This window comes from Halictus rubicundus, chromosome 14 (genome assembly GCF_050948215.1).
Source record: "Halictus rubicundus isolate RS-2024b chromosome 14, iyHalRubi1_principal, whole genome shotgun sequence".
In the NCBI taxonomy this organism is placed as follows: Eukaryota; Metazoa; Arthropoda; class Insecta; order Hymenoptera; family Halictidae; genus Halictus; species Halictus rubicundus.
This window is the reverse complement of record NC_135162.1, coordinates 10,036,821-10,045,937: the sequence shown is the minus strand read 5'-3', so window position 1 is coordinate 10,045,937 and position 9,117 is coordinate 10,036,821. Positions and strand designations below refer to the sequence as shown.

The 9,117-nt window shown below is 42.3% G+C and overlaps 1 protein-coding gene across 1 annotated transcript in view; it reads left to right on the top strand.

Annotated features, from left to right (window-relative positions):
• Alpha-man-ia (alpha-Mannosidase class I a) overlaps positions 1-9,117 on the top strand; it is a 634,153-nt gene that overhangs the window by 606,530 nt on the left and 18,506 nt on the right. The window lies entirely within an intron of this gene.

The window sequence follows — 9,117 nt, the reverse complement described above, 5'->3', positions numbered from 1 at the left end:
AGAAACGAGAATAAATTATGTGCGTCTTGAAAAATCATTTTCTATTACAACATAAATACATTCGCGCAATTTATGAATTTTTTTTCTTCTTATAAAACCGGGAGAAACACAATTTACGTAATATAATATTGAAACATTATTTGCGTTATCTTAAAGATCGTACGGTTGCGCGTACTGCTACGAAAAGCTGAAATTTGGAATTTGTTTATAATTTATACGAGAGACCGCGAGTGGTGTTACCCGCAGGGCCAGCTTACCCGGAATTACTGTATAACTTATTTATGCTAATACGGTGTATCGCGTGAAAAATTATCCGGCGCGAGTTCGCGCAGCCGGCGTACAATTTTTTAAATAACGTTTAATCTTCGCACTCGCCCGTGCTGCACTGTGTCATGATGATGTATCGAATGATCTTACCCCTTCATTTGCCAGTGCACACAACCGATGCAGTCTGCGCTAAAATTATAGTGTCTGTCGTTCACGTCGCCGGTAATGCGCCCCGCCAACGTCATTCCGCGATGTTTAATGTTGAAAAGGGTTGAAGCAGACCGAGGAGCCGAGTAATTACCAATTTCGTAGTAATTCATTACACTCCGTTAAGAAATAAGGAGGCGACGATCAACGGATTCCCATTGGACCGGCTCTTCCGATCTGGAACCATGAAAAATCGAACGTTTTCTTTATTTTTCTTCCACGTTACCCTAACACATTTTCTACGGACTATTCCACAATTTTTGAAAATTCGCGGTCCATAGCTAAGGACCCCTAGTACGTGCTGCAATGAAAAAATCTATTCTTTTCTGAATTAATTTTTTAGACTTCAGAACCGTGGCAGTTTTTTTAATTCATTAAATGTTTTTACTCTTTCAATTTACACCTAACCATTTTTGTCATATAACGCAGAAAATCCGCTATCTGGATGTATCTTAAGTGACACTGTATACATTTTTGAATTTTTCTAATGTTTTCTCCTTTTTAAATTACGCCTAAACACTTTTGTCATATAACGCACAAAATCCGCTATCTGGATGTATCTTAAGTGTCACTGTATACATTCTTTGATTTTTCTAATGTTTTTTCTTTCTTAAATTACGCCTAAACATTTTTGTCATATAACGCATAAAATCCGCTATCTGGATGTATCTTAAGTGTCACTGTATACATTCTTTGATTTTTCTAATGTTTTTTCTTTCTTAAATTACGCCTAAACATTTTTGTCATATAACGCATAAAATCCGCTATCTGGATGTATTTTAAATGACTGTATAAATTTTCGGATTTTTCTAATGTTTTTTCCTTTTTAAATTACGCCTAAACATTTTTGTCATATAACGCACAAAATCCGCTATCTGGATGTATCTTAAGTGTCACTGTATACATTCTTTGATTTTTCTAATGTTTTTTCTTTCTTAAATTACGCCTAAACACTTTTGTCATATAACGCATAAAATCCGCTATCTGGATGTATTTTAAATGACTGTATAAATTTTTGGACTTTCCTAATGTTTTTTCTTTCTTAAATTACGCCTAAACATTTTTGTCATATAACGCATAAAATCCGCTATCTGGATGTATTTTAAATGACTGTATAAATTTTCGGATTTTTCTAATGTTTTTTCCTTTTTAAATTACGCCTAAACATTTTTGTCATATAACGCACAAAATCCGCTATCTGGATGTATCTTAAGTGTCACTGTATACATTCTTTGATTTTTCTAATGTTTTTTCTTTCTTAAATTACGCCTAAACATTTTTGTCTTATAACGCATAAAATCCGCTATCTGGATGTATTTTAAATGACTGTATAAATTTTCGGATTTTTCTAATGTTTTTCTTTCTTAAATTACGCCTAAACACTTTTGTCACATAACGCATAAAATCCGCTATCTGGATGTACTTTAAATGACTGTCTAAATTTTTGGATTTTCCTAATGTTTTTTCTTTCTTAAATTACGCCTAAACATTTTTGTCATATAACGCATACAATCCGCTATCTGGACATATTTCAAGTGACACCATACACAGTTTTGGATTCCTCTAATGTTTTTTCTGTTTTAAATTACACCCAACCATTTTTGGCATAAAATCCGCTATCCTATTTGAAGTGACACCGTATACATTTTTCGATTGCTGTCCGGAATCCCGATTTAAATGTCGCGCCGTGCCGTGGTGCGTCGGTTTAAACTGTATCACGCGAACCCGCAGTCGCCATCGTCGGGCTCTCCCCGTCCGACTAATTTCGTTGAGTGTTTAGGACAATCAATGTTTCCGTTTGCAGAAAATGAGGAGTGTTAGCGCAGCCGAATGGGATCCTTGGAGCTCTCGCGATTCTGGTTCTTGCAGTTAATGCCGTAGTTTCATGCTGCCCGTGTGTAAGCTGTGACATTTGGAAAATGAACCCGACGTTCCGCCAGCCATTGCGGCCCGGCTTCATTTAAAGTCTGAGAATGCTGCCGGACGTTACCGGACGCTGCAGCATTCTCAGATCCTTCGTAATGTCAGCTGCAATATCGCCGAAAGGTCGACACAATTTTCTGAAAGGAGACAGGGTTTAGGCTGCCCCCGCAATTCCGGTCGGAGCTCCGCGAAAATTAACGTGATTTCCGGGCAAAACGGCAAATACAGTGCTTAGGGTCTAGCCAGTGACATATATCGTGCAGGAGATACTATTCTTCGATCCACGCCGAAAAGGACAGCGAAGCTCTAGAGGTTCATAGCTCCTCACGGGGTATACCCAGCGGGAGTGGGGATAGTTCTATGACTTTTATAGGCTAGGCGTTTGCGACATATATAGAGTAAACGCTGTAACCTCGAATTTATTCGACGGTTATTCTCCGCGTGCAGTCTCGGCCCACTCGAGAACGATGTCCAGCCGTACCCTGATCCGAAATACGCAAATTGCAAATTATTATGAATTTACGATTGTAAACAACGATAAAATTTAGAGCGCGACAAAGCGATAACCGGCCGGAAGCTCTCCAACTTGTCTGTCAACCAGAAGAAGGTCGTTTGCGGGGAACCGAGCATGAAGCGGCGGCTACCCGGCAATCAACGAGCAAGTCCGAGAGAGCATGATCGAGTATAATTGTGAGAAATCGCGCAGCCCGTTCCCGCGAAACGGCTGGAAAAACAAAAGGGGTGAGAGAAGCAGCCCAGATCTCTATCTTATAGGGCACGGATATGCGTGCTGGGCAGCTCCGAGGCGCTGGCTGGTGAAGTGTGACGCCGCTCTCTTATCTGAACTCTAGCATAATGTCTCTATCCGGCGTTTTTGAACCGCCATACCAGAGGAACATTATCGCTCCGAGCGCGAAGTTACGTGCTCGCGTGAGATCACCAGGTGAAATCCGTGAAAACCGTGCAGTGCCGAGCGGCGTCGTCGGTTCCTCCAGTTAATGACACGTTAGAGAAAATCCTGACGTCGTTTTTCTGCCCCTCCCCCCACCCCACCTCTCCTCCCGCTCATCCTCCTCTGTTTCATTCGCCTCTCTGCCTCAGACCTCGATTCTACGGATACATTCGGACTCCTGCGATTTTTCCTTGAAAATAAAAAAAAAGAAATATTTCCTCCAGGAGAAATCTTACATTTTTCTTCGTTAGTATCGTAGAGCGTGAAGAGACGAGTCCAACGACTACAATGACCATACCCCTGCGATCATTCGATCTCGAGATATTCGTGTCTGAAAGGTAGCGTACCTGACCCAGATCATTTTCATACGGAATTCTATTCATTTTCTCCGATATTCTTGTAGAGCACGAAAAGACGAATCCAACGACTATAATGACCATACCACTACGATCATCCGATCGCGAGATATTCTTGTCTGAAAGAAAAGTCACCTAACCTAGATCTGACCATTCAGACACTGATATCTCGAGATTGAGTGGACATAATGGTATGTTCATTATAGTCGTTGGATTCGTCTTTTCACGCTCTACAACTCTATCAAATAAAACTTATGGAATTCCGTGTAAAAAAATATTGATGTCCTTGGAATAAGGTAATAAATTATCTTGAGAAGAGATTCTGCTCTCGGTAATGAATCTAGATAGTTATTTTGCGTGTAAAACGGAATGTATGAGCTTTCGAGAAGTATGAATTCCCCCGTCGTTGTGTCGGTGCCTCGATCGACGGCAAAGGAGTGCTTTCTGCGCCGGGAACGGCTCCCAGCAAAAGTTCGTTTCTATTCAGTAGTTGGAACGCACTTGCGCTTCGAATCGAAGAAAACCAGATCGTTTCCTTGTCAATGAAAAGGGGTATTCCTATGCTTGGAGCAGTTCCGTTTGCAGCAGTCGATGCACGAAATTGTTTTCGAACAGTAATGCGACCAGTAATGGCCGGGTTTCAATGTGAACCGACGGTCGGAATGAAACGTGTTTAAAGCGACTCGACAAAGCAGGATATACTCGATTCCCCGCGGAGTAACTTACAATCACAAGCTTCAGGGATCGGAAATTTTGCGATCGGGAATATTTCGGATGAGCTTGAAATGCGAACTAATTAATGCCTTTTATGAAAATCGAACGAAGTTTAATCCTTTCGTTATTTTGTAACAGAAATACTTAAATATTCACATATGTTAAATAATAAACGCGACGAATATTTACCGGATAAAACTGCCATTATTACAATGAAGCAGGGGTTAAATGAGAATTTAATTCGTCTCTTGATCATTGTAATAAATTGATGATAATATTTTTCAATTCTAATGTTTTTATTGTATTATATCTCGAGCATTTGTTATCGTCGGATAATGCATAATATTCTAGTTATAATAAATGTAAATCTTAATAAAATAATAAGTGTGCATGAGGACTGCTGCAACACACATGTTTAAAAATAGTGCTAGCCACCGATCACACCTGTTGCTGAGCATGTTCTATCTACCATGATGTATGAACCTATGTGCCCTTATGTGCGATGAGATACAGACTACAGCTGTTACCGTTGGAATCATTTTCTATGGAACGAATAACTTATTCAACGAACGAAATATTGTTCTTATTATACATTCTTAGTAGACTTTTTCATTTGGGCGAAAATTGAGTCGCTGAAATTGAAAATTGTATAAAAATTAAACAAATGTTAGATTGTCAATATATATTGTTTCCAGTTTGGTGAACTTTTTATTACGGTCCTACCTCTCGCGATTAATGCAGATAAATGTGATTTTCCCGAAAGATCCGCTGTTTAATTATGCCAAAGCAATATACATCAGTCGCGTTTATTGCTCGGCAGTTTTAACAACATTAATCACAGCCAGAAGATACGATTGCTATCGAGAGATTGCAGTCGCTAATGTCTCGTCCGCAGTTAAATTACGGCCATTGAATAAATTCCTATCAGTCGGTCCACTCTTCAGATCTTGTAACAGCGAAACTTTGTTCGGAACTCGCATTTCCAAGCGCTGCTTAAGGAAAAATCATGCCCGCGAGTATGTCAGCGGCAGGAACGAGAGCTCTTAGTCTAATGGAATTTATAAACGAGCCACGGATAACACGAAATTATGATGTTGCCCGCGCAACGTTGATTAAACATTACGCTTGCCTAAGTATAGTACGAGTCGACGTTCCGTTACGGGAAATCGTGGAGCACTTATTAACGATGCTTTCATGCGGTCCCGATTTTTTCCAAATTCATATTGAAAAAAGACAGATCCGAAAGAAATCGTTGCGCAACCACTGTGCGCTCATTATAATAAAAGCAATTTAAAACGCTATTACATGGAAATACTCTCTCTATATATGTCGCCAAGACCTCGGTGATAAATGTCGCGGAGTTGTCCCCACTACCGCGGGGAATAGCCCGTGAGAGGCCTCGGACGCCGGGGAGTGTAAACATAACAGAGCTCGGGTATGTCTCCTGTACGATACATGACGCAAGACCCGTGTTGTTGACATATATCGAGAATTCGCTGTACTTTGAACGAAATGGGTCTTCTTGGTTTGATCGGTGGAATAAATTCTCCGTAATAAATAGAATAAGTAAAATTTCTTTTCCGCCGGATGTTTATTAAAAATAATAACTTTCTATCTACGATGCATCCTCTAAAATATGCGGGAATATTTTCTTGGAAACATCGTAAATGTCTCGGACAAAAATGAACGATGTATGGCAGAAGTGGAGGCTTGAAAATAAACCGAGGTATATATTGTTGTACTGTTTTTCGGGGGAGGCTGGTTCTTGCAGTCTCTCGAGCCAACTCGAGCTCGCACGAGCACGACACTCGTAAGTCCCCACGGACACTTAAGTCGCACGCATCTTCCGCCGCGTTTTTCTGTATTTTCTTCCGTTTTTTTTTTTGTCTCTTGATTCCACAGAGACACGACGAGACAGAAACGGCGGAGCTCATTTCCCTGTGTGAGCCACTTTCCACCCCGAAAACGAAGAGACGCGGGGGCGAAAGTGGTGGCATGCGAAACCAGCGTCGAAACTTGTTACTCGCGGAAGTGCTTTCGTGGCTGTCTCCAGGCTGTGCAGTCGTGGCACGCTCTTACAAGTGGCTGGAAAACACGCGAGTGGTTTTCGAGCTATGGATCGCGAACGCACGTCTCGCGAACAATATCACCCTCGGAATCTGCGTTGTTAGGGTGAACTTCGCAGAAACGCTTTCGCATCACGAGCGAACAACAAATGAAACAATTTGTTTTTCCTAGAACAGTACATCCATATACTTGAAACGAAAAATCCATGTGCCGGAAAGCAAAAGCAGTTTTCGATTTTGTTACATGGAATTGAACGAGCGGGCCGATTCTTGAAGTCATTTCGAGTAACTTTTTCCTTTGCGAAAATCGTCTCCGTGGCTTGGTTACGGAGTTATCAACGAAAAACACGGACCAATCCGAGCGCGGCTGCTGGGGACCGATTCCGGCTCGGCCAATGCCAGCGCCACGCTCAGCGGGGCCTCTCGCCCGGCCAGAATCGGCCCGCAGCAGCCGCGCTCTGATTGGTCCGTGTTTTTCGTTGATAACTCCTTAACGAAGCCACGGAGAAAAATTGTGTAAAGGAAAAAGTTACTTGAAATGACCTCAGGAATCATTTTTTGGTCTCTGACATTTTTTGTCGAGATGTGAGGGTCACCTTCAGTTTTCTTTTTTAATGGAATGCCAAATATTTCTTTTTGTCGGATAGAGCACCAAATTCTGCGAACAAGAAAAGGAAGAAACCATCAAATAGAAAGCTTTGGTAGTGAACGTTGGCTGTCGATGAATCATTAAATGGCCCGTCACGTATTTCGTAGTTGAAGACAACATCGTGCGGCTCTCATTCTCGAGCGTAATGCCGGCCAAGGACCAATTTCCAGTCGACTCGGCACCTGATCCACCCTCGCGCCGTGATTCTCCTCAAGCAGCTCTCCCCATGGTGTTCTCCTTGATTCCCTTCAACCCCCATCGTCTTGCGACCGCCGTTACTTTTTCCGCGTCATTCCCATTCATGGGGCGTAATAATCATCACAATTCCGTTTTACTGTCCCGTGAACCGTGGCCTGTAACGCAACAGGGAATCTCGACGATGCAACGGTCCGATCGAGCGCCCATACGAGAAAGGAACTGCCTGGGAATCGATGATTTAAATTAACCCTTTGAATGCAAAGGACTTGGCCAAGAATTTTTTGTCGATAACCGTATCAACTCTTTTATTGAACTGAAATGTTTTCGACCCGTTGCTGCCTTTCCCGTCTCTCTTTCAGTTCAGAACTTGCAAAACATTACAATTATTGTTACATACCTATCGCAAAATAAGTAAAGGAAAGGGTAGGAATATCAGATACCGATTTTATTCTTTGATCTAGAAATGCTCGGATGCAAATGGAAAAGTCGAACACAGACATTTGATGAACATGCAAATCTTGTGAATCGTATTTTGATGTTTTTATATTTTCAAAATGAGAGCAAATCTGACCTGGTAAAAAATCGGAAGTGTCAATATCGTGTGGTGGCCAAAGCCTTGATGGAAAACTTATGTTCTTACCCCGTCCTCGGTGCAAGAATTTCGGAAGAAATTGTTGTATTACATTGACACTGAAAATCTGCTGAATTATGAATGAAATTGCGGTGATTTTGAACAATTCCTTGAGAAATCCCCGACCGTCGATGCCGAAACTTGGAACGACTATCGCGGATGTAAATGAAGTATTAATATGTAAACGCTCCGGCGACCCAATTAGGTCGTACAGCGAAGATTCTACTGTATTGAATTCGGCCGGAAATAATAGATAATTCATCGAAACGTTCGATAGGAGCGCCCGATTGGCCCGGGCCCGGTTGAATGGAATCCGACCGTCATTAAACTTAACCCTAAACCCTCGGTGAACCGTAAATCCTGCTATATCCCGAATAATAGGTTACGTTAAGTGCCAGGGAACGTTACTTTGACCAGGACCCGGCCGGTTACGAGTATCTCGTATCTCGTGCGAATGAAAAGTAGTCCGGGGGTAACTTCGTGGCGGCAATGCGCTTAAAACTGGAACGAACAATGCGATACCCGCGGTTTATACGCCTTACGCTCTGTGTATATCGCGTTACAAGCCACGCCGCAAGAAGCAGCCTTAAACTCGTTGCTGTAAAGTTAAACCGCTTGCCCCTACGACCCCCACCCCATCCGTAGATTTTCGCGATTGCGAAGATTAAAAAGTAGAAGACGCCGCGATAACGGGATTACCTTTCCCGCTACACGCCCCCCCCCCCCCCCGACCCCTATCCACGTCCTCTCATTTCCGTTCTCGCGAGAAATCCCACGATCTCTGCTCGAAACACAACATTCTCCTCGGTAACATGTTCTACGGTGAGCTAAATTGACCTGGAGCTGATCGGAAGTGTGCCACGTTCGGCGAAATCAATCTACACCTCATCGGAAGTGTGCCACGGTCAGCTAAATCGTTCTACAGGAATGTACATTCGTGCGGAATGTTCACCTAAATCATTCTACAGCTGATCAGGAATGTACATTCGCGCGGAATGTTCAGCTAAATCATTCTACAGCTGATCAGGAATGTACATTCGTGCGGAATGTTGAGATAAATTAATCTACAGCTGATCAGGAATGTACATTCGCGTGGAATGTTGAGCTTAATCGATCTACAGCTGATCAGCAATGCACATTCAAGTGGAACATTG